General features: G+C 51.9%; 1 protein-coding gene across 11 annotated transcripts in view; it reads right to left on the bottom strand.

Moving 5' to 3' along the window:
- The window catches only part of MEF2D (myocyte enhancer factor 2D), a 223,051-nt gene extending 214,117 nt beyond the window's left edge, over positions 1 to 8,934 (bottom strand). For 3 of the 11 annotated variants that reach the window (XM_075907988.1, XM_075907989.1, XM_075907993.1), the window contains exon 1: positions 8,532 to 8,933. The gene's annotated coding sequence lies outside the window, so the exon portion shown is untranslated. Of the gene's footprint in view, positions 1 to 8,531 lie in introns of all 11 variants that reach the window. The other 8 variants (XM_075907992.1, XM_075907995.1, XM_075907991.1 and 5 more) reach the window with 4 other exon arrangements.
- Between the last annotated feature and the right edge of the window lie 16,102 nt (positions 8,935 to 25,036).

The following is a 25,036-nucleotide window of genomic DNA, read 5'->3' as shown; positions in this document are numbered from 1 at the left end:
AAAATACAGCTCTTTATTGAAAGGTTTATGTAATTTTTAAAAAAAGAAGAGACAAATGCCAGAGAGGGAAAGTATCAAATGCCAGTTCTTAGGTGCTGTAGGCTGATCTGGGTCATCTTAACTCTGATGGCCTTACTACTATTATTCCTTATTTGAATGGCAATTGCACCAATACCAGCAGGTTTATTGCTGCTGTACAAATGCACAGGACTTTGTCCACACACAGAAACGGCACTGATTTAACAAAATCAGTTTCTATATCAGTGAAGGGCTTGATGCCCAGGAAAGTTAAGCTGAATTAACTAGAGGTGTGAATTTGAAGTGGATTATTCAAACCACATTCAAAAACACCTTTGGGAGAACCCTCAGGTAGAATTAAATGTCCTAAATCTGATTTATTTTCAGCAGTGAAAGTAACTTTACATTTCTTACTGGTACTGTCCTACTGCAGTGTTTCTTAACCTTTTTTTTTTTTTTTATAAAGTACTCCTTTTTCCAATAAATAAATAAATAAATAATTATAAGTACTCCCAGTACCTACAGTTTTCAGACACACAAAAATTTTTCTACCATTGCAACACATTTGTTTAAACAACTTACTTAGAGCCGGGTGGGCGATGAAATTTTTGGGTGTAAAAAGGACAAAAATAATCAAGCACTTCAAACAAAAATTCACTTTTCTCCAAATTTCAGTTGTGTTGACGTACCCCCCAGACTTCTCTCGAGTACCCCTAATGGCACTCGTACCAGTGGTTGAGAAACACTGTCCTACTGCAACCCAGGACAGTGTCTCCCTGCCACTCTTTAAATAGCTCCCTGCTGGCTTTTGCTGCAGCTCAGCCATCTCTTGCCGGAGCTGTGCACCAGGGCGCACCCGCTCACTTTCACCTCTGTTATTTTAATTCACTTTTGAAACCAAATTAAGGCCACTTTCATTCTGAATAAGAACATTCACACATGGATTTAATGCAGTTTAACTAATCTGTTGCAAAGTCACCCTTGGGGGTCTGCCATACAAGTATGAAAAACATCACTCCCTGTGCACTATAGCCAGGTCAGCCTACCCCCAGAGGTAGATGCAGCAAAATCAACACAATGGAAACAAGTCTCAGAAGGGTTGCCATGTTAGTCTGTATCTGCAAAAGCAACAAGAAGTCCTGTGGCACATTAAAGACTAACCAATTTATTTGGGCATCAGCTTTCGTGGGTCAAAACCACTTTGTCAGATGCACCAATAGAAGCAGCTGAGTGGCTGTAGCCACGCCTAGTTACTCTGGATTAACTTTCCTGCCTGTGCCCATGTAGATAAGCCCTATCTCGAGTTAAGAACACCTGTTTTCTCCTAGGTGAAAAGCTACCCAGTGTGGGAATTCTTCCTTTTGGAGTGAACAGAGGCTAAAATTAATTGCTCCAGTGTATGCAGCTCAATGCATTGCACTGAAACTGAAATCAGTTCAAGCACACTGATTAAATCTACACTCATGCAACATCTCTGCATAGCTAAGCACTTCCCTAAAATCAGCTGGGCCTGATTGTCATTGACACTATACAGCATTCCATATAACTGAGTGCTTGGGTGGCCACCCAGGAGAGATTCAAATGCCACCCTAGCTGATTAGCAGAGTGCCCTCTGCCAGCAGCAGGTGTTTCTCCTGGTGGTGCACACCCTCACATGCTTCAGTGTACAGAACAAAATGCATTCTGCACATGAATAGAAAAATATTAGAGAGAGAACATTCACTATGGTCTGATGGCATCAGCCTGAAAATGGGTGTCAATTTCAACATAACCAGGTAAAGGCCCCTCTATGCTGTTGGGAAACTGGAACTGAGGGGAGAAGTAAAGACACCATAGCCCCTGCAGTGTGAACATGGCTTTAGCATCAATGATAAACAGGCCTGGTTATAATTCACACTTTTTGTTATTTCAGAGCAAGTTTGTGTGGAAATTAGTTAAATCACAGCTAGGGATGTAATAGTGTAGTTGATTAACCGATAAGCAAAAGCTTATAGGTTAATGTTATAGACTACATGTATTTCCTCCCCTCCACCTTTGCCAGTAAATTTTTTAGCAGGCTGACCAGCAGCCCAACTCAGTCCTGGCTCATGCCAGGTCCAGGACCTATCCCTGCTGCGGCTCTGCATTTAAAGTGTATTTGGAGCCAGGCGGGCAGGCAGCCCGGCTCAGTTCTGGCTCGCATGGAGTCTGGGAGTTCAGCCCTGTCCCTCCCCTCTCCCCTAAACAGAGGCTGCTGCCATCCCACGATATGCAGCAGTGTTGGGTGACGGGGAGCCAGTCCGTGAGGGGAGCTGGTTTTTAAACTGGCTCCCATCGTGGACCAGTTCCTGCCTGGCACCCCCTGCTGCTGCTTCTGATACAGAGGCAGCAGCACAGAGTGGAAGGGAGCTCCTCGGGAGTGGGGCTGGAGTGCACTGGCTGCTGGTCTTGTCCCCGGGGACTATTGAATAGTCGACTAACCGATAAAAATTCATGAGGTTAATCGACCATTCAATTAACCGATATTTAACATCCCTAATCACAGCAATCATTTTCAGTGGATTTTTCTAGACCATTTCATGGCAACGGAATCGGACCAGTTAGGTTAGACACAGGGTTAGTTACATCAGAGCTACTCACATCAGAGCGGAGGAAGCCGCAGCAAAAGACAGCATTAGTCCTGACTAGGACTCCAAAGACCTTGGTTCCATTCCTGCCTGTGCTGCCAGTGGACCTTGGGCAAGTATTTTTCTGTGACTCAGTTTCCCCACTTGAAAAACAGGCCTAATAATACTGCCCTTTGTAAAGCATTGTACAAGAGCTATGTGGTATTTTTACTCCAAAGAGCCTGCAATGCAAAACAGACAGAAAGTGGGTGAGGAAACAGAAACACAGAAATATTCTATGGCGATGGCAGCCCCAAGAGAACAGACCCTCGGACCAGGTATGCTGAGTCCCAGGCTAGCACTCTGTCCACACCAAACACAAATTCAGAGACACTGAAATCAAAATTCTGATGTTCACACACACAAGTCATTGAACAGAGAAACAACTCAGGAAAAGAAAATCTGAAACTGTTACAACCACTTTTTTCTAAAAAAGCAGCATTTCCTTTAGATATCTGTATTTAACAGTGACCCATTCTTTCTCCCCAGATTATTATTTTTTGTTATGACAGGGTCTAGACCCTACAGCTGAGATCACAGCTCCCATGGGGATAATGGTAACTGACCTATTTTGAGCTGCAAGATCTGCTGAGGAGTGTACTCTGTAAACTGAGTGCTTGGGCAGCCACCCAAAATGCCATCCAGCTGATTAGCAGAGCACCCACAGCCGATGGTACACATCCACTCATGAATCGGTGCACAGAACAAAATTTATTCCACATATGGATGGGGGGGGGGAAATAGAGGGATCACTGCTCCTGAGTCCCACATTCCAATTAGTGTTCCCAAACTGCTAAGCACTGTGCACATTCTGTTATGTTTGTTGCCTTGCCCTACTCCACATATTGGCACCCCATTTATTACCGGTTCTGTCTTTAATTCTAAATTCTGTGGAACAGGAAGGTGTTATTTGCTATATGTTTACATAGCACTGAGTACAATGGGATCCAATTGCAACCTGCCTCTAGGCGCTACCACAATACACATGTTCACTAATAAAACTAGGAGACAGTCCATAGCCCAAAGACCTTATTCTCAGAGCAGATAGACATCAAAGGAAGAGACGGAAAGCTATTACGGAAAGCTCTTAACCGGGACTCTCTGGTCTGGCAACATCCCTGGTCCGGCAGGACCACGGATGTCCCAGAACCAGAGTGTCCTGGTGGAGGGCTGGTCATTGGGAACCCTGCAGAGAGGCTAGAGCCCAGCAGTAGTGGGGCTGCCCAGTGTCAACGCTGCAGGGAGTGTGGGGGGGTAGGTGGTTGGTGGGCAGCAGGGCAGGAGCACAGCAGCAAAACTGCCTGGCAAGACCAGGAGGCAGAAGTCCACCCGGCAGCACAACCAGGAGCCCAGCAGCCCCGCTACCACCCAGCAGCTCAGCAGCGGGTCTAGGAGGCGGCACAGCAGTCCCGTGGAGCCAGAGGCCTGGAAGCGGGGCCAGGAACCCGGGAGTGGTAGCCCCACTACCGTCCAGTGGACCTGCCCAGTGAGGCTGGGAGACAGTGGTGCTGCTGAGGGAGGTTGAAACCCAAGCGGGGCTGTCACCCTGCAGAGCAGCTGCCCCACAGGACCGAGAACCGGCACTGGGGTTGTGCGTGCCGGTGGGTGGGGCCAGGAGCCCTGCACATGGAGGGGCCGGCAGGAGGGGGAAGCTGGTTGGAAGGCCATGGTTGAGGGGCTAAGAAATGACCTTCCCTGGTCTGGCAAAATCCCTCGACTGGGAAATGAGGCACCTGGTCCATCAGGACCTGTGAACTAGGGATATAAATTGCCATTTAAAAAATTCACCCATTAAACACTAGGTTCACCGTGGAGAAACTCCCCACCTGCAGCACAAGGCAGCAGGCCTGGCTGGCCCGGAGCAGCCCCTACCCTCGTCATGGCGGGCCCAAGCTGGCCAGGCCCACTGGGCCACGAGCTGCTCCGTCCAGACTAGGCCGAACCCACCACACTGTGGAAGGGAGCTGCTCCGGCCGGGCCCACCACGCCGCACCAGGGACAGGGAGCTGCTCCAGCCCATCTGGCCTGCTGGTGAACCAGTTACCAGTAAGCATCCCCCAATAAGCATGATGCTTACCAGATACCCGGTTAACTGGCTACCCTTTGACATCCCTACAGGGAAAACTTACAAGTACTATTGCTTTAATTACACATGACAAATGATTCGAAGAAATGGCATATTTAGCGTAGAGAAGGGAAAACTGAGAGGGGACATGAGCGCAGCAAAGAGCTGATCGAAAGAGAAGAGTGATCAATGACTCCCCATTTCCACTAAGGATAGGACAAGAAGGAAAATTAGCCTAATTTGCAGGGAGATTTAAGATATTAGGAAGAACTTTCTAACTAAGGATAATTTAGCTCTGGAAGAGGCATCTGAGGGAGGTGGTGAAAGAATCTTTTTAGAACAGATTGGACAAACCCTTGTCAGAGATGGTCAAAGTTTAATTGGTCCTACCTCAGCATGGGGCAGTGGACTAGATGACCTCTCGAGATCCCTCCCAGCTCTACAGCTCTCCGGTTTTATACCAGCATAATGAAAATGAGGTGGGGGGGGAGAGGAAATCCACTCTGGATGCAATTCTAGCGGTAGCAAAGTGCTGCTATCGATACAGCTCTCTGCAGTTGAGGAAGCAAAATAAGCTGGTTCGGTAGAACAAACTCACACAAGGGCTTTTATCTGCATAAGTATTTCAGTACAAAACAAAATCACACCCCTCCCCCACAAAGCGTGAGATCACAAAAACTTTTAACTGTCTAGAGGAGGCTTTGGCCAAGGTCATACGGGGAGTCCACCGTGGTGCAAACATCCCTGCTTTTCACCTTGAGCTGTTATTTACACCACTGCAAGGTGGGATGTTAACTGCTACCGAAGAGTAGCTTTTCCACATCCACTTGCTGAAGCTTCAATTCAGCTTAACATTTAAACACGGGCTTAACTTAAGCAGGGAAGTGGCCTTGAGGACTTCAACAGTGCTGTTCTTCTGCTCAAAACTTAGCTTCTTTGCAAAATCGAGGCTTGAGGGTATGCTTCTACTGCAGCAGGCTCCCAAATGTGCAAATTTGTGCTTGCCAAATGTCCGCAAAGCAGAGTCACGCACCCTACACACCCGTCAAACCACAGCCAAGTTGAGGTAACCCGGATCGGACCCTAGAATTTCTGGGGGACATCTCCCAGGGTTCTTAGCACCTCGCAGACCTTCTAGGAGTTGGTTCGCTGTTGACTGGGGGAGAACTTGGTTCTCCCTCCCAAGCCTACGCAAGGTGCAGATAGGCCCTCTCCATCTATCACACATTGGCTCAGACAGAGAGAAAAATAATTCAAGGGCTTGTCCTACACACCACTTTAATTATAGTCATATAGTTAAAGTGACATACCCCACTAGTGTGAATACAGTTAAACCAGGATAAAGGTGCTCATACCGGTACAGCTCCAGAAGAATAAGTATTGCAGGATAAAGGTAGCTTTATATCTGTATCCACACTAGAGGTTGTACAGGTGTAACAACATCAGTGCGGGGAGGGGAAAAATCACCCCCCTAAGGGATCTAGTTATTCTAGTGCAAAATTGTGTGCCTAGAGATGTGTGAATGAGAGTCAGACATTCAAAGTGAAGGCAACACGCACAACGGTCACTTTCCAAACCGAGTAGCCTTCAGTAGCTGCACTCCAGGTTCCGTTCCACTTACTGTTTAAAGATCCAGCTCTCGGAGCCCGTTGCCTTCCCAAAACTGACCCAGCAGGGAGCTCTCTGTGCTCCACATAGCTGGGGAGAGCCGGGGGCAGAGGATGTTGGGGGGCAGGGGAGCGTAAAGGGAAGCATGCAAGAGGATCAGCCGGTGTCCGACCCTTCATCCCATCAAACCCCTTCATTTCACAGGTGGTGAAGACTGTGCTGGAGACCAACAACCTCTAAGCCATGCTGCTTGGGCAGAGATCTGTCGCTGGCAAATAAGCATCGGAGTTGCAACCCACATGCCAAAACAACACCCTGATCCGACGCACAGAGTCCTTCTTAATTTCTCCCAAACCCCCCTCCCCATTCTCCCTTGTGATGTTTCTGCTGCCTCCTCCTTCGCTCCCCCCTCTTCTCCCCCCACACACAATTCAGGTCATAGGATGTGTCAGTGGTGCTCTGTCTTCTCTCACCCTGAGTGACACTGACACCCTCCAAGACAAACCTCAGCATCCCCCGGAGCTGACAGGTCTCACAAACCCACACGCACAAGTCCGGTGGCAACTGCTGCCACCTCTCAGTCTCCCATCCTCTTCCCTCCCCTCCCCCAGGAGAGTCTCAACTCTTCACCATGGCACCTTATTCCAGCTCTTGTCAAATGGCAGAAGGGCCTCTTGTTCCCCCTCCCTAACTCCCCCCCCCCCAACACACACACACAGACCAGCCTTCAGCAGCATTTCAACAGAAGAGGAACAAACAGCCACAGCTGTCAGTCCCCAGAACAGGCAGCCGTCCAAGTTATTGAAGCCCCGGGACTCTGTTTACCATCATCCTTCCTAAAAACTGCGGTTGCCAATCAAATATCCCACTCCCCATGCTCCATATACTAAGCCAGCCAGCCTCCCAAACACAGAGGGAAGCTGCTCCCAGCTCCCCAAACACATGGAGACTTTTACTCCCACCCCCACACCCTCAAAAACAGGGGAAGGGTTGCTCCAATTCCCCTATTTTGGTGGCTGTAGGAGAGAGCTGCTGTCCCGCACCATGGCTGAGATACACAGGTTGGCATTTAGAAGCTCTGGAACCCACTCTCTGTACTTACTCCAAACTGCTGTTGCCCCCTGAAGTACCAGACAGCCCCTAATTCCCACCTAACCTCTATGTCCCCGCAAATACCAGACACCCCTTCCCCCAACTACAAGCCACCCAATGCCCCCCACCAGATGGCTCCTAGCCCCCCACCAACCAGGTGCTGCCTGCCCCCCACCAAATACATCTACCCCCCAACTTCTGGACGCCACTGCCCCCACCACCAAGCACTCTCTGCCCCCCACCAGACACCAGCTACCATGCCCCACACCCTCAGCTTGCCTGATACCCCCTACCCCCACCCTACACCTCACACACAGGACAGATCCTCCTGTGTCCCTGTGCACTGATTAGGTGGCTGCAGCTAAGTGGGGTTCCCCCCCACAAACACACCCTCAGCAACAGTCTAATCTGACAGCTCCCCAAACAACAGGCAAACACCAAAGATCAAGGACTCCCCCCTCCCCTTTGCCAGCTGCTGTCTCCCAACCGCCCGCCCCCAAGCACTTCCAACCCTGGCAACATTTCTTCCCCTCTGCACCATTTTTTTTCCGGTGGTTGCTATCATATGACACCAGCCCCTCTTCCTCTTTCCTGTCACCCACCCCAAGCAACAGCTAAGACCTGGGTGCGGGGAGGGGGCTCCACCACCCCCAGAGCAGATGTCAGTACCCTGCCCTTCCTCCTTCCTTGCAAACAGCCGCTGCTGTCAGGCAGACAACACCTCTCCGCCGCCTGTATTCCTCCCTTCACCTCTGCACCATTTTGGTGACGGTTTGTTTTGAAATGTCAGCGGTAGAAGGATGCCCCCCTCCCCGCCCGGCAGCCAGCAGGGAGCCCGATCTAGCCATGTCCAGCACCGTCCCCGTCCCCCCGCCGCCCATCCCCGTGGTACCCCGGCTAGGGTGACCAGCTGCCCTATAAGAACAGTGGCTTTGCCTGACAGACGTGTCCATTACCCCCACACCTCCTGTCCTTCTATTTCACCCTTCCCAGCTGGCCCCCCTCACCCGGACTGCTGCCAAAGGCTTTCTCCTCCGGGACCCTCCGAAGGGCTGTCAGCCGCCGGCCCACCCCGCCCTGCGTCCACACACGCCTCGACTTACCCTCCAGGGCTCCGCGCCGCCCTCCCCAAAAGTCGCCAGCCGGGGCCGTCCCCCCTTCCCCTCGCGGGGCAGGGACTCGAAGCAGCGCCGAGGGGTGTTGTCGGAGAAGAGGAGGCTTCAGCAACAACCCAACAACAACAACAACACAACAGCCGCCGCCGCCAGCCAACCAGGAGCAATCTCAGCCACTCAATGAACTTCCTCCCTTTGATGGCGCGCGTGTGTGTGTGTGTGTGTGTGTGTGTGTTTCGATTCCTTCCTTCCTCCTTTTTGGCTACAAAGGTAACTACTTCCAACCCGCTGGGGGGAAAGACACAACGTAGCCAGCCAGCGCAGCCTAGCGTGCCGGGACGGACAGATGGCTTCCCACCACCAATGGCCAAGCCAGACGCAGGGCCCGGAGAGGGAGGGATCAGCCACCCAGCGCCCTCCTCTCCACCCCACCCCTGCACCCAAGCCGCCTCCCCAAAGCTAGGCTGCAGCGTGGCTGCTTGCAAATCCTTCCGCCTGCAGGACTAGCCGCCTGGGTGGATTACTGAGGAGTTTTGCAGGGGTTTGGATTTTAGGAAAAGCTTTTTCCTTAAGCTGGGGGGAAGCACTGGGATGGGCTCCCTAGGGAGGGCGTGGAATCTCCATCCCTAGAGGTGTTTAAGTCCCGGCTTGACAAAGCCCTGGCTGGGTTGATTTAGTTGGGGTTGGTCCTGTTTTGAGCAGGGGGGCTGGACTCTGATTCCTGAGGTCTGTTCCAGCCCTAAGATTATAGGATTCCAGGGCCCTCGCGGCCCCCCTGGGTTGTTTTCCTTCTCCGTCCCTCCTTCCCCCAGCTCATCACTAGATGTCAGAGCTCATCTGAGGAAGTGGGTTTTAGCCAGCAGAGCACAGGAGCCTCTCTATTTTTGTTAGTCTCTAAGGTGTGTCAGAACCCACTCGTTGTTTTTAAAGTTACAGCCCAACCCGGCAACCCCTCTCCAATTGTATTATGCCAACTCATCTGAGGAAGTGGGTTTTACCCACGAAAACTCGTGATTCTATATGTTCTTGTTAGACTCCAAAATGCCACAGGACTACGTTCTGTTTTTTATCGTTACAGACTCACGGGGCGGCCCCTCTGAGACTAGCTACTAGGGGAGAGCCCCTCCCTGCTTTTGCCTCTGTTTTTACACACATACCACCAGGGGTGCTGTAAGGAAGTCGCTCTCAAGCAAAGTCTGACATGCAGCCCCGGCCCAGTTCTGCTCAGCACAGCTTCTTCTGCCTTCCCCTAGCATCACAGCACCTTACAGCCTGGTGGAGGAGGAAATCCCTGATGTAGGGTGCTGGACCAATGTGGACAGTGTGCATGCTGCCAGCTGTTGAACCAAAGTGCAAACGTTGCATAGCAAGGGTTTTCAAATGGGGGAAGGGGATGCAGCCCCATTAGGGGGTGGTGATGTTATTACATGGGGGGTTACAAGCTGTCAACCTCCACCCCAAGCCCCACCTTGCCTCTGGCGTTTATAATAGTGTGAGCGTATAAAAGCATGGTTTTAATTTATATGAGGGCTCCACTCAGAGGTTTGCTGTGTGAAAGGTGATGCTGGTACAACAATGTGAGAACCACTGCTCTATAGGATGGAAACCACTTCAAACCAGCAGCTGCTGTTTCAACCTCTTGCCAGCACCCCTCCGCCCATGGTGAATTTTGGAAACCAGTCGGGTGTTTTTAGACCTGCAGCAATACTTCAGGGTATATGTCACACACAGAGCAGTGTGGTCTAGTCATGAGAGAAGGGAAGGAAGGGAGTCTGGAAATCAAAATACCTGGGTTCTTTCCTTGTTTCTGGGAGGCAGGTTTGATTGGGCGGGTAGAGCTGAGGTGGCGAAGTCAGGACTCCTGTGTTTTTGTTCCAAGCTCTGTGAGGGCATGGGGATTAGGACAAGGCACTGGGCCCTGGTTTTCAGCAGAGCCAATTTACACCAACTGGGGGCTAACCCATTGACTTCAATGGAACCAAGGTGGTTTATACACACGAGGATGAGGATCTGGCCCTAAATATTGAAAACCAAACATGTGTTCTTACCTTACACAATAATACGTAGTGGTTTACAACTTGCACGTGCTTCAGTATGGGGTGTTAGCAGATTATCAGTATCTGGGGGAAACTGAGGCATGGGACAGTGAAGTGACAAGACTAACTCAGAGACAGAGGCATGATTAGAATTCTCAAGTTCCTGGCTCCCAGCTCCATGTTCTGCCCTGCAGCACGAATCTAAAGATGTTAAGGACTAGTCAACTAGTCAAGTCCTCCACCCCCTCTTGCTGCCTCTATCTAATATCATATAGAGGCAGCAAAGGGAGGGGGAAACGGGGATACTTCAAAGTGGCACTGTCACATAGCTGATCCCGGGACAGCTCTGTGCCGCACTGCTTTGAAACACTGAGGCAATTTTTCAAAGGGGCAGTGACGATCAGCTGTGCAGCGCTGCCCCTTTGAAACACCACCATGGCATTTCAAAGCGGCAGTGCCACACGGACTCCCCAGCTGATCCCAGGCTCCACGCAGCATTTCCAAGGAACTCAGAATCAGCTGGGGACTCCCCAGCTGACTCTGGGTTCTGGGGAAATGCTGCGCAGAACCCAGGGTCAGCTGCTGAGTATCTACATTGATTTAATGACAGGGGCACAAACAAATAGGACTTGAGCCTCATTTGCACTAATGCCCCTTTACACTTCTCTGCTGATGTACAAGGGCTATGAAAGACGATGCCAATGACACTTTATTAAGGCTCTTTTCCACTGCCAGGGCACAGAAAAGGGGCCTCAGTGTAAGGAGTCATGCCCATTAGTACCTGTCAGGTGCTCAGACAGCAGGAGAATGGCCTTTAAATAAATGAAGTTAAAAATTCCACTTGCCCAATCAGGGAGCAGAAACACCATCATGTGGTTTCAGGAGCCAATCTCAGCATACGAATTGAAACACGTGGTTTGCAAAACAAGCCCATGGTCTGAAAATAGTTTGTTCAAAGAGTTGATCCAATAGTATCAAACACTCGGTTGGAAACATGGAGTTGGCTCTGGAAAGCTGGGCTATGGAATAGTTCTACTCATTGGCTCTACAAATCAGCGTGCTTACTTTTAATATTGATTGTGGTGCAGCGGCATTCCCAGACCTCAAGCAACCTAAGGTCTCTCTTCCATTAGGTGTTGAATAAATACTTAGTAAGAGGCAGCACCTGTCCCAAAGAGCTTCCACTATGGAAAGAGGTGAGACGATTCCTCCCAAAGTTACCCAGGATGCTATATATTCAGCCTGGGAAAGAAACAACTAAGGGGGGGGGGATATAATAGAGGTCTATAAAATCATGACTGCTGTGGAGAAAGTGAATAAGAAAAAGTTATTTACATGTTCCCATAACATAAGCACTACAGGTGACCAAATGAAATTAACAGGTAGTGGATTTAAAACAAACAAAAGGAAGTTTTTCTTCATACAATGCACAGTCAACCTGTGGAACTCCTTGCCAGAGGATGTTGTGAAGGCCAGGACTTCAACAGGGTTCAAAAAAAGAACTAGATAAATTCATGGGGGATAAGTCCATCAATGGATAATTGCCAGGATGAGCAGGAATGGTGTCCCTAGCCTCTGTTTGTCAGAATCTGGGAATGGGTGACAGGGGATAGCTCACTTGATAATTCCATTCTGTTCATTCCCTCTGGGGCACCTGGCCACTTTCAGAAGACAGGACACTGGGCAAAACTGACCTTTGGTCAGACCTAGTGTGGCCGTTTTTATGTTCTTATACTCGACGGCTACATCTACACTGGCATGAATTTCCGAAAATGCTTTTAATGGAAAAGTTTTCCGTTAAAAGCATTTTCGGAAAAGAACGTCTAGATTGGCAGGATGCTTTTCCACAAAAGCACTTTTTGTGGAGCAGCGTCCGTGGCCAATCTAGACGCGGTTTTCCGCAAAAAAGCCCCGATCGCCATTTTCGCGATCGGGGCTTTTTTGCGGAAAACAATACTATGCTGTCTGCACTGGCCCTTTCGCGCAAAAGTCTTTTGGAAAAAGACTTTTGCACGAATGGGAGCAGCATAGTATTTCCGGAAAAGCACTGATGATTTTACAGGAGATCATCAGTGCTTTTCCGGAAATTCAAGCGGCCAGTGTAGACAGCTGGCAAGTTTTTCCGCAAAATCATTTGATTTTGCGGAAAAACTTGCCTGTCTAGACACAGCTGACCAGTCTGTTTCTTCAGTTCCAGCATTAATATGAATTCTATCCTATTCTAGTCTAGACCGTCAGTCTGGAAAAGAGAAGATTGAAGGGGGACATGACAGCAGTTTTCAAGTACCTAAAAAGATCTTAAAGGAGGAGGGAGAAAAATTATTCTCCTTAACCACTGAGGATAGGACAAAAAGCAATGGACTTAAATTGTAGCAAGGGAGGTCTAGATTGGACATTAGAAAAACATTCCTGTCCCGGGGATTAAGCGCTGGAATAAATTGCCCAGGGAGACAGTAAAATCGCCATCACTGGAGAGACTTAAGAGCAGGTTGGATAAACATCTATCAAGGTTGATCTAGATGGTGCTTGGTCCTCCTGTGAGGGCAGGGAACTATGCTTGATGACTTCTCAAGCCCCTTTCAGTTGTAGTGTTCTGTTTCTATGATTCACTGTCCTATTTGACCACAGTAAAAATCAAACTAAGGATGTTCTTTCTCTTTAAACTACAATCTTACCCTTACTAACTTGATCACATCCATATACCCAACTTCCCATGCTCATATATTTCCTGTGTTCCACCGTTTCCTGACTCAGCTCCAAACCAGGTTAATTATATTCCACTTTCCTGATTTCCTCAAATGTACTTTTAGTCTGGAGTACTTATGCTGAAGTCACACTCCTTTAAAAAAAAAGGAAAAAATAGGTCTTGTGGAATTTTTCTAGCTGCAGTGTTCCACGCCCTGAAGTAGGGACACAGTAAGGTACACACTATATTAGACCCATGCCTGGAGCTCCTGTTTGTGACATCCCACAAAAGCATCTTAGAATCTCAGGTTTCATTTAAATAAAAAATATATGTGTGTATAGCACTGGTGGTTGCGATGAAAAGCTCAGAATGTAACAACACAGCAATGCCTTGCCTGAGTCTGCAGAGAGCCTGAAACAATTGCTCTGAAAGCAGAGAGTTGCCCGGAGTCTAACTGATGCAGCCACCATTAAAGCCAAGGGAGAAGCTGCCAAGTCCCATGCGCATTTGGAACTTCAGTGAGACCTTTAATAATCAGTTCCTGGAGAGTGGCGTGTGAGTAGCAGGTTGGGAATGACTTCTGTGGGATGTGAGATCATGCTAGGGAATGCTGGAAGCACCACACACTTACCACAACTGCGACAGAGCATCTCACCTCCTCTGCGGTGTGTTCTGAAGACATGGCAAACCCTTGCCTCTCCTTTGATGGAGGATCTGAAAGACCTGGTTATCAGAGACAAGAAGGCCCCTTTAGGCCGTTCCAGTAGCACAGAGGACCTTAAATTGGGGAATATGATCCCCTGTGAATCCCCCCTCCAACAGGATCCCTAGTCAGGTATAAGGGCTCTGCTTCCAGCCCTGGAATCAGGAGTGGTGTGGCCAGAGAACACTGCACGGGAAGCAGCGTGTAAACCAGAGTAGCTAGCAGCCCGCTCTTACTTACATCAGGACCTGTGCAAGCCCCTGTGTGGCCTCGGAATCCGAGCAGCACAGAAGTGGTGTTAAAGCCACCTTCCTCCCACGGCAGCCCCAGGAAGGAAGTAAATAAGCCTCCGGCCCCTAGAATAATCAGGGGAAGCGTGGAGTGGGCAGCATGACAGGCCGAGGGCTGTATTTCCGGCAGCAGAATTTATTATTCGCATTGCAGCCCTGCCTAGTAGCTCCCTGGGGTGGGTCAGGACACACACCCACACATTCCCCCGGTGCAAGGGGCTGTACAGATGCAACCCCAAAGGCATTCCGATGGCATTAGGGGGCTCAGCCCTAGGGGCCTCCAGCTAAGCTGGTTTGACACAAGCAGCCAGCTTCTTCCAGAGCATAAATTCTAGCACCGGTGGGGCGGGGAGAGAAGCCACCACGCGAGTGACTCAGGATGAGAAGGAAGAGTTTGTGTGAGGAATAGGGAAGTTTTACAATGCCTCTGGTGTGGGAGGAGGCTCCCGGCGTAGGCGGTGAATTACACAACCCGAGTGAGTTGTGTGTGTGCGTGTGTGCGAATGCAGCATCAGGAGACTTTATGGCAGGGAGAGGTACACAAACACGGCATTTCTACCTAAGCGGAGCTAATGAAGGGCATTCTGTGTTCCAGTACAGGGCAGGGAGATCTTCTGAGACAACCATCTGTCATGCTGACCAATACTGTGGCATGGTGTCCGTGTACTCCCCTGTCTGTTTGTATCCGGTTGTTTTGTCTTCTCCGCTCCTTGGATTGTGATGTCTTTGAGACAAGGGCTGTCTTCTTCTTCCATGTCGGTACAGCACCTAGCACAACATGGTCCTGTCCCATGACAAGAGCTCTGAGGTGCATAAATAATTGAAGGAGAAACACCCCAGGGTGTCTGCCAATCTGACCGGCTTAGGTGCTGACTCTGGGAGTGCTCCAGGGTAGGAGCAACCATGGGAAAAAATTAGCATACACTGGCAGCCAGCCCCTCCCCCTCCTCTCCAGTCTCTCCCACCCATCAGTGGCCAATCAACTCCCCTCCCCCCCCCCCCACCATGATCAGCTATTCCATGGCATGCAGGAGGCACAGGGGAGAAGTGGGAATGGGGTACGGTTGGGGGAAGGGGTGAAACTAGGCAGGATGAGGTGGGGCAAGGTGAGGGCTTGGGGACAAGGTTTGGGGAAGAAGGCCTGGGATGGGGGCAAGAAGAGACAGGGCAGGATGAGGGTCTGGGGACATGGGCAAGGTGAGGGCTTGGGGATGGGGATGGGGCAGGAAGAGGCAGGCAGGGCAGAGTTATGGCTTGGAGAACAGGTGGAGTGGGGTCAGCGCCTGGGGCAGAAAGAGGCAGGGAAAGGTGCCCCTGCCAACATTTTAATTGCTAAGTCGGGTGCTCATGACCCCTCCTTGGGTGGCCTCCCTGCCCCCCATCCCCTGCAGGCAGGGCCGGCTTGAGCCATTCCTGCACCCTGGGCAGCGGACACATGATGCATGTGCAGCCCCACCCCTGGGCACATGGCGCCCCTTAGAGCTGCCATCAGGTGCCACGCGTCTGGGGCCAGGGGTCGCGTGGCGCCCCTTACAGCTGCCATCAGGCGCCGTGCACCCGGGGCCAGGGGCCACGCAGCACCTGATGGCAACTCTAAGGGGCGCCACGCAGCCGGGCGCGCAGCACCCCTTACAGCTGCCATCAGGCACCCCCCATAGGTTGGTGCCCCGGGCAGCTGCCCGGCTAGCCCCCCCCCCCTTAATCCAGCCCTGCCTGCAGGCACTAGTCACCTGTGCACAGTTTCATAGAACAATAGAGTCAAGAAGGAACCATTCCAGTTCAAAAGACTAGTCTGTTGTGGTACTCTGGGTTGAGGTCAGGAAGGACTGGTAGGAGGGGAGGCTAACAATGTCAGAGCCCCCTGCAGTTCCAGGGCATGGATGAAGCCATCTCTACCCAGATCATGATCCTAGCCAATTTCATATCCATCCCTTTTCCCCTCCTCTCCAGATGCATCTTTCTGGGGGATTTTTCTGTTTGTTTGGCTTTGGGGCTGTTTGTTTGGTTTTTTTTTGGGGGGGGGGGCTTATAGTATTATTTGTTACTGAACCTATTTTTAGCACCAGATCAGTTTATACTGAGACAGAATTAGTCATCCCATGGAGGGTTGTTTGCGAGGATTCTTGGGTGTTTGTTTTCTAAGCAGCTGCAATCATGTAACCAGCAGAAAAATGCCAGAGAGTTCCTCTTGCTTTGCCCTGGTGCAAATGAGAAGACTAAAGCATGTCTGAAGCTCCTGGCAGCCCCTGGAAGCCTAGCATATTACTGTGAGCCTCAAAGTATTTTGGAAAGTCAGTTTCTGCTGTAATTTTTCTCTTGGGAACCAAATGGTGAGTAACTCTCTTCCCACACCAGGACGATGGGTTGATCTTTTCGTACGGCTGGTATGCAGTCTATTGACAGTGGAAATTACTTTCCCTTGCCCCATGCCGATGGAGGAAGGGGGTAGGACGACTGCGGGGTGCTCAAACATAAATACGTGCCGCCCACGCTTGCTCAGGGTGAAAAACATTTGCTACTTTCACACATTGTGCAAATAGCAGGAGTATAATTTCCCCACTGTTGGGATGAATATAAATCAGCACTGAATTCAACTGAACTTCATGGATTTGCCCCAACCACCATAGGCAAAATTTTTGGCAGGGGCCTGGAGGGGGGGCAGGGCACTTTCTGGATGCTACCACAAGTCACCTATGCCAGCTGGAAATGTGACCCTCCAAGCATGACCATGAGTAGCACAATGGCATGTACCACATCCCCTTCTAGTGGGTAGTCAGTTGGGGATGATAACTTACTACTGCTGCCAGAGGAACCAGTATCCATTGGGGCCATTGGTAGGCTTCAAAGTCCTACATTTAGACTCTGCTGATGAGTCTCCAGGGAGGTTGTTATTACATGGGCATTTCTCAGCTTTTCTCACCTCTGGCCGCTCACCCACGTCTGTTATTTCCAGTGGTGCTGTTTCATCTGCCACACACAAAATCTCCTCAGGGCACCTCCAGGCCAAAGAAGCCTTTTGGGGTTGGTTTCAAGTGCAACCAGGCTGTTGTAGGAATGGCCCCTCCTGGTGGGTGAGTTTATGGGGCCTATAATGGGGTTAAAAACCCATCACTGGCTCTCACATCACAGGTCAGAGTCATTATCCCTGCAATACATATAGGTAAACTGAGGCACAGTGCAGTGAAGCGATTTGCTCAAGGTCACGCCACGGCACAGCAATGAACAGAATGCCAGTCTCCTGAACTGCAGACTAGTGTACTAGGGTCTTCTCTGCCACAGGTCCTGTACAGCTGGAAAAAGCTTGAGTATAAGTTATCCCTCGTTCTTCAGTGGCCCTTTCTTCTGAGGATCATTAAGAGTATTTGTAACACAACCTGCTCCCGAGGTAGGCTAGTCTCATTAGCCTCCTTTTATAGATGGGGAAACTGAGGCACAAAGAGGTGAGTCAGTGGCACAAGTGAAGCCGTTTCACACTTCTGGCAAGAAGCAGCCTAGCCTAGCAATTGGGCAACAGGGCCAGGACTCCTCGGTTCTATTCCTAATGCTGTCATTGTGATGAATGATAGTATGAGAACAGCAGCTCAAAGCCGCAGCTGAGAGCACAGCCCAGAGCTCCAGGTGCTATATAAACAAAATAGGAGACCGCTTAAAGGTCTAGAAGACATGACCTGTAAGGGAAGACTGAAAGAATTGGGTTTGTTTAGTTTGGAAAAGAGAAGACTGAGAGGGGACATGATAGCGGTTTTCAAGTACCCACTTACAAGGAGGAGAGAGAAAAGTTGTTCTCCTTGAGCTCTGAGGACAAGTCAAGAAGCAATGGGCTTAAATTGCAGCAAGGGAGGTGCAGGTTGGACATTAGGAAAAACTTCCTGTCAGGATGGTTAAACACTGGAATAAATTGCCTAAAGAGGTTGTGGAATCTCCATCATGCTCGGTCCTACTGGGAGGGCAGGGGACTGGGCGTGATAACCTCTCAAGGTCCCTTTCAGCTCTAGGATTCTGCCCCGAGGAGCTTACAGTCTAAATAGCCAGGAGAGTGGGCAGGACAGGAAACAGAGGCACAGTAGCAACTCACTCCTGGTTAGAGAGCTGGGAACAGAATCCACGTCTCCGAGCCCACTGCCCTCTCCACTAGCCCACACTGCCTTTCCCACGCTCGTTGGACTGACTTTGGGCTCATGGCCACATAACCCTCCATGTATCCATTTCCCCCCTCTCCAACATGGGCACATTAATACTTCCCTACCCCCACAGGAGTGTGGCATGAGGCCAGCTGTTGCAAAGCCACGTGAGACAGAAGCACTATACAAGAGCAAAGTCTGTCACTCATCAAGATTTAAGTCCTTTCCAGTTGCTCCCTGGTGCAAAAGGCACCAACAATTTTCCCAAGGATCGACTTTAATGCCACAGCCCTGGAGCTGTTCTTTCCGGTCCCATTCGGCCACGGTTGATAGCTGACCTCAAAGGACTCTAAAGGAAACTCAGGAGGGAGCGAGGCAGAGCAGAAGATGCAGCCTCAATTCTCTGTAGCACTGCATTTTGCACAAGAGCATAGCACAGGGCTATTCTTAATCCCACGCTTGCCCCTGTGGCAACAAATCCTGCAGGCCCCATGGGATCCTCACTAATCTTGTCCAGGGCTCTGCCTTGCACTCTTACCTGAACCAGTGAAATGGTGTGTGAAATGCTTCCAGAGCACTAGTGTGGAGTCAACATATTATTTTCCCCAAGAAAACTTGCCTTAAAAAAATCCCCCCCCCAAATCCTGCTTTCAAAAATTTATGACTTTTCAAGGAAACCAGACGCCTTTTTGATTTTCAAAACCCGTCATGAAAATATTTCAACTTTTTCAGTCCCCTCCCAATATTTCCATGGCAACATTTTTAAAAAGCCCCCTCTCTCCTCCATCTCCTTCCCGCAAGGAATCTCTCCCTAGTCTGGTGACCGGCCGAGAGTTCTATGCAGGAGTCAGGATCGTGTACGCACGAGGCCAGGCCCCTAGAGACAAGAGGTACAAAAGGCGACAAGGAATCAGGGCTCCCAGGATGCATGCATGCTGCATATACCCGGGCCACCTTGGGGATCCCCATACCCACTCTGGCTGGGGCATATCTGGGGCCACCACACACTGAGTAGTGGGCCATGTCTGCAAGGAGATGAAAGCAGGTGGGGCTCGTCAGTCAAGAGGCTGACTCGGGGCCATGCTAGGCTGGATGCATGCAGGGTGCCAGGAGCTGGGGGTGGGCATGGGGGGCAGCCAGCTCTGGGGGTGAACGCAGGATGCTAGGATATGGGAGGGTGCAGCCAGCTCTGGGGGTTCACGCAGGATGCTAGGGGATGGGAGGGGTGCAGCCAGCTCTGGGGGTGCACGCAGTTTGCTAGGGGATGGGAGGGGGCAGCCAGCTCTGGGGGTGCACACAGGATGCTAGGGGATGGGAGGGGGCAGCCAGCTCTGGGGGTGCACGCAGTTTGCTAGGGGATGGGAGGGGGCAGCCAGCTCTGGGGGTGCACACAGGATGCTAGGGGATGGGAGGGGGCAGCCAGCTCTGGGGGTGCACGCAGGATGCTAGGGTATGGGAGGGGGGCAGCCAGCTCTGGGGGTGCACGCAGGATGCTAGGGGATGGGAGGGGGCAGCCAGCTCTGGGGGTGCACGTAGGATGCTAGGGAATGGGAGGGGGGCAGCCAGCTCTGGGGGTGCACGCAGGATGCTAGGGGATGGGAGGGGGCAGCCAGCTCTGGGGGTGCACGTAGGATGCTAGGGAATGGGAGGGGGGCAGCCAGCTCTGGGGGTGCACGCAGAATGCTAGGGGATGGGAGGGGTGGAGCCAGCTGTGGGGGTGCACGCAGAATGCTAGGGAATGGGAGGGGTGCAGCCAGCTCTGGGGGTGCACACAGGATGCTAGGGGATGGGAGGGGGCAGCCAGCTCTGGGGGTGCACGCAGGATGCTAGGGGATGGGAGGGGGCAGCCAGCTCTGGGGGTGCACACAGGATGCTAGGGGATGGGAGGGGGCAGCCAGCTCTGGGGGTGCACGCAGGATGCTAGGGTATGGGAGGGGGCAGCCAGCTCTGGGGGTGCACGCAGGATGCTAGGGGATGGGAGGGGGCAGCCAGCTCTGGGGGTGCACGCAGGATGCTAGGGGATGGGAGGGGGCAGCCAGCTCTGGAGGTGCACGCAGGATGCTAGGGGATGGTAGGGGGCAGCCAGCTCTGGGGGTGCACGCAGGATGCTAGGGGATGGGAGGGGGCAGCCAGCTCTGGGGGTGCACGCAGGATGCTAGGGGATGGGAGGGGGCAGCCAGCTCTGGGGGTGCACGCAGGATGCTAGGGGATGGGAGGGGTGCAGCCAGCTCTGGGGGTGCACGCAGGATGCTAGGGGATGGGAGGGGGCAGCCAGCTCTGGGGGTGCACGCAGGATGCTAGGGGATGGGAGGGGGCAGCCAGCTCTGGGGGTGCACGCAGGATGCTAGGGAATGGGAGGGGGGCAGCCAGCTCTGGGGGTGCACGCAGGATGCTAGGGAATGGGAGGGGCAGCCAGCTCTGGGGGTGCACGCAGGATGCTAGGGAATGGGAGGGGCAGCCAGCTCTGGGGGTGCACGCAGGATGCTAGTGGATGGGAGGGGTGCAGCCAGCTCTGGGGGTGCACGCAGGATGCTAGGGGATGGGAGGGGGCAGCCAGCTCTGGGGGTGCACGCAGGATGCTAGGGAATGGGAGGGGCAGCCAGCTCTGGGGGTGCACGCAGGATGCTAGTGGATGGGAGGGGTGCAGCCAGCTCTGGGGGTGCACGCAGGATGCTAGGGGATGGGAGGGGGCAGCCAGCTCTGGGGGTGCACGCAGGATGCTAGGGAATGGGAGGGGTGCAGCCAGCTCTGGCTCTGCGCCCCTCAATCAGCCCCACAGCTGCAAAGAGCCCAGCTGCCCCCCCCCCCCGCCACCTCCCGTGCTGTCACGTGTCCCCAGCCCAGCTAGGGCTGACACTGGCGCACGCGGGCGGCGGATTCTTTGCCCTCCCCAGCTGGTGGCGGAGGGACACAGTGTTTACTGCACGGCCTGGGAGGTGAAGCTGTCACCTAGGGAGAAAATGGAGTTTGATCAGAGGCTGGGCAATGGAGGGGATGCACCCTGGGAGGGGGCTGAGGCTGCCCCCCTCGGCTAGAGCATGCACAGGGCACTGGCCAGGGCTGCTCTGCACCCCCCTCCCCCTGGCTGGGCAGAGCTCTGGTGCAAAGAGGCTCCCTTCCCCCTCCCCCCCCCCCGAAACTCTAAATTCTCCCACAGGCTCCATTGACGTCCCGCGTGCGTCACCGTCTCCAGCACGACCAGACAGCACGTGGGAGAGAGAGATTTAAAGGGGCAGGCGCCTCCTCGCGCTCCCCGCCGCTAGGGGCGGGGGCTGCCTTGGGTTGCAAGGGGAAGCTTGCGGGTGCAAACTCAACCCAAGCAATCCGCTGGGGCCCCAGGGACTTGCACTGCACGAGGGGCTAGAGCCGCCCGGGGGGGCTGCTGCAAACCTGGCCTGTGTCAGACTCTGGTGGGGGCAGCCCTGGATTGCAGCTGAAGCTGGGGGGCCGCCTCAGAGCCTGCAGCCCTGGATTGCAGCAGGGGTTGGAAGTAGGTCCAGGAGCTATTGCTTTGGATTGCACGGGGGGCTCGAGAGCCACCCCGCAGGCTGCAGCCTTGGCTCGCAATGGGGGCTGTGAAACCGCAGGGACCTCCCTTTTTTGGGCACAGCAGGAAAGGGGCACAAAGTGGGCGGTGCATTTTGCCCCAATATCTCGGCCCCTTCCATCCTTACAGCGGCTGCCACATCCTGAACCGACAGCTGTTCCCTGCCCGGGAATCGTAATAAAACGTGGTTTGCGTTTGAGCCCCGTGTACAAACCTTTTGCCAGGGCCTTGGCCCATGCTCCACTCCACAGCATTTCTCCAATCTTCCAAGATGCAGCCCCAGGACAGGCTGTGCCCGGGCCATTCTCCTGTGTCTCTGTTATTTGCAAACCCTGCACACTGAACCAGCTAAGGCTGAGGGTTTCAACTGAGGTTTGCTTTGAAATCAGGGTTCCAAATGAACCCCAAAACAAGAATGATGTTTGGCTGAACTTCCCCTCTCTCTGAAATCACACAGCCTTTGTTTGCATTGGAGGGGGGGGGGACTGAAGTGAAATGAGTGGTGTGGGGTCTCATCCCTGCAACGGTATCATCTGAGGGGTGGCACAGGGTGTATTGAATTGTGCAGGATCTTGGGAATGGGATGGAATGAGTTGTGTGAAGTCTGGGGTGTTGGGCAGAATGAGATGTGCAGGACCTTGGGTGGAATGAGTTGTACAGAGTCTCAGATATCAGGTACATACATTTTGCAGGGTTACAGGTGTGTTCCTTTAGATCCATTTGCAGGGGGGTTTTCCCCTTTTGGATATTTTGTTATGACTCTAAAAATAAACTTTTGGTGAAGTTTCCCAATGACTCACATGCAGCAGGGTTGGGGGGAGCTAAGGAAATTCCACACACCACCACCCTTGTAAACTATCCACTTCCTGCCTAAGCCAACACTGCAGCCATGAGACTCACTTCCCCTCTATTACTTGCAATACATTTATGTGGCTCTAGGTTTCTATAGTATTTGCATCCCTGGGCCTAATTCTGTGCTTTGAAACAGGGCTTTTTGACCTAGCATGAATGTCACTGCCTTCTACTGGACAGTATTGGAAAACTGCAGCTGTGTGTCACAGACCTTATACAGCTAACAGAGAATCTCCCTTGGCCCAAGAAAGGCTTAGGGCTTTTAGAGGCTGGGGGATCCAAGTTCTAGCCCTGATTTTATTGTGAAGCTTTCCAAAAAGTGACAGCTGTGAACCATACACCCAATACAAGGCAGGTGAGGTAAGATCTTTGACAGGACCAGCTTTGGTGGGTGAGAGAGACAAGCTTTTGAAATAGCACCGAGTCATTTCTTAGGTTCTTATATGGCCTTCGTTGCCAGTAATTCATTTACTGTCACATTTATCTTCTCATTCATCCCCCTGCGAGACAGGCCATTCTCACTGGCCCCATCTTACCGGTGGCATAGGAAGTCTGCAGTAGAGAAACGCCATGAACCTGAGTCAGATCCCATATTTTATGCTAGTCACCCAACCATTGGAGCAGGGGTGAGTAATAAACGGAGGCAGTTCTCCCGGGTTAGCCCCTGGTGGGCCACTGCCACTATATTTACCTGCATCTCCACGGGTATATGAGCAATCACAGCTCCCATTGACCGGAAACGGCAATCCACGGCCAATGGGATTTGTGATACCCCATACCTGTGGAGGCACAGGTGAATATGGCATTGTGGAGTCCCAGTTTGCCCACCCCTTCTTTGCCCATCCTTCCTTTCTATGGTAGGAGTATAAAAAGCTGTATACAACACACTATACCAACTGTTCAAGGCACAAGGCAGTTGGGAATTGCAGGGAATGAGGTCTAATTTGCTACCTGATGAATTATTATTCAGTCCAGTTGGTTGAATTTATTTTCGGATCAGAGAGGGTGGAGAAGAGCAACCTCCCGTTTTAGCAAAGCCAAGTCAACCAGCAAACTTGGAGCTGGATTTCAAATACCCTAGCATTCAGATCGATTCATTTTGGCCTATTGTTCCCTATGAGCGGAGCCCTGTGTGGATACAAAATGTGTATCCACATCTGATCCACAAACCTGGCTCGCAGGTATCCCCACATGCAGGTACCTGCTGATTTGCAGGGCTCTATGAATAGACATAAAAAGCTTGATCCCCAAGTGTCAATCAGTGTGATATGTTTGAAGGCTGGGAAGCCAGCTGGCTACCGCTCAGGGCTGATGGACCACCCCTGCCAAAATTGGATTTCAAGGTTTGGGAATTTGTTTTCATTCCGGAGTGGCACAAAGTGGAGACTTTTGAAAAACGTTCGTGAAAAAACGACAGGAACTGACCTAGGATGTGAAATCCTGTTTCATCAGTTAACCGGTTAAATGTTATGTTTAAGCGGGATCCCATGGGCAGAAGACTGCCCCAGCCCAGCTGGCCCTGCCTCACGGCCGGCTACTCCAGCCAGGCCGAGCCTGCTGCGGATGAGGTCTGCTTGGGCTTGACTCACCGTACTGCGGGCAGGAGGCTGCTCTGGACCCACTATGCCACGCCGTGGGAGGGGAGCTGCTCCAGCCAGGGTGGGCTGCTGGTTAACCAGCTCACTAGTTAACCGGTTACATCCCTACACTAAGGGCTGGCCTTACCATGAGGCCTCAGGAGCTAGACTGGGGGGGGGGGGTGCCACTAGGACCCAGAGTATAGAAAATTGTGTCTGCTGCTGGTGCATATGTAGGTAGCAGACCAGTCCCATGAGAGGAGGAGAACAGGAAGAAGGCAGAATTGAAACCTTTCAAAGTTTTGGCCCAAGCAAGGGTGCCAAAATGTTGAGGGTCGGCGCTGCCTACACCCACTGAAGGGAATCCATTTGCTCTGTGCTTAGGGCACTGAAGAGGGAGGTAGCAGATGCCGGTTTTAAATCCCTGCTCTATCTGATTTGCAGCAGGGGCTCGTAGTCATCCCAAGTGACTACCCTAATCGCTACACCTTTAGCTTTTCCGGGTGTTTCCCTCCTGACCAGGGAAAACCATCTCAGGCTGGAGAACTGGTTTGGACAAAGTGGCATTTTTCAGGGAGGGGGGAGTTTTGTTGAAAATGTTTCCATGCAATGATTCACATCCAAGGCTCCTTTACCCCATTCTTGCCCCTTTCCACTGCCTGACTGGTGTGAAGGGGCCTT

Source organism: Pelodiscus sinensis, chromosome 24, assembly GCF_049634645.1.
Source record: "Pelodiscus sinensis isolate JC-2024 chromosome 24, ASM4963464v1, whole genome shotgun sequence".
NCBI classification, from domain to species: domain Eukaryota; kingdom Metazoa; phylum Chordata; order Testudines; family Trionychidae; genus Pelodiscus; species Pelodiscus sinensis.
Note: the sequence above shows the minus strand (reverse complement) of the source record. Positions and strands in the feature narration are given on the sequence as shown.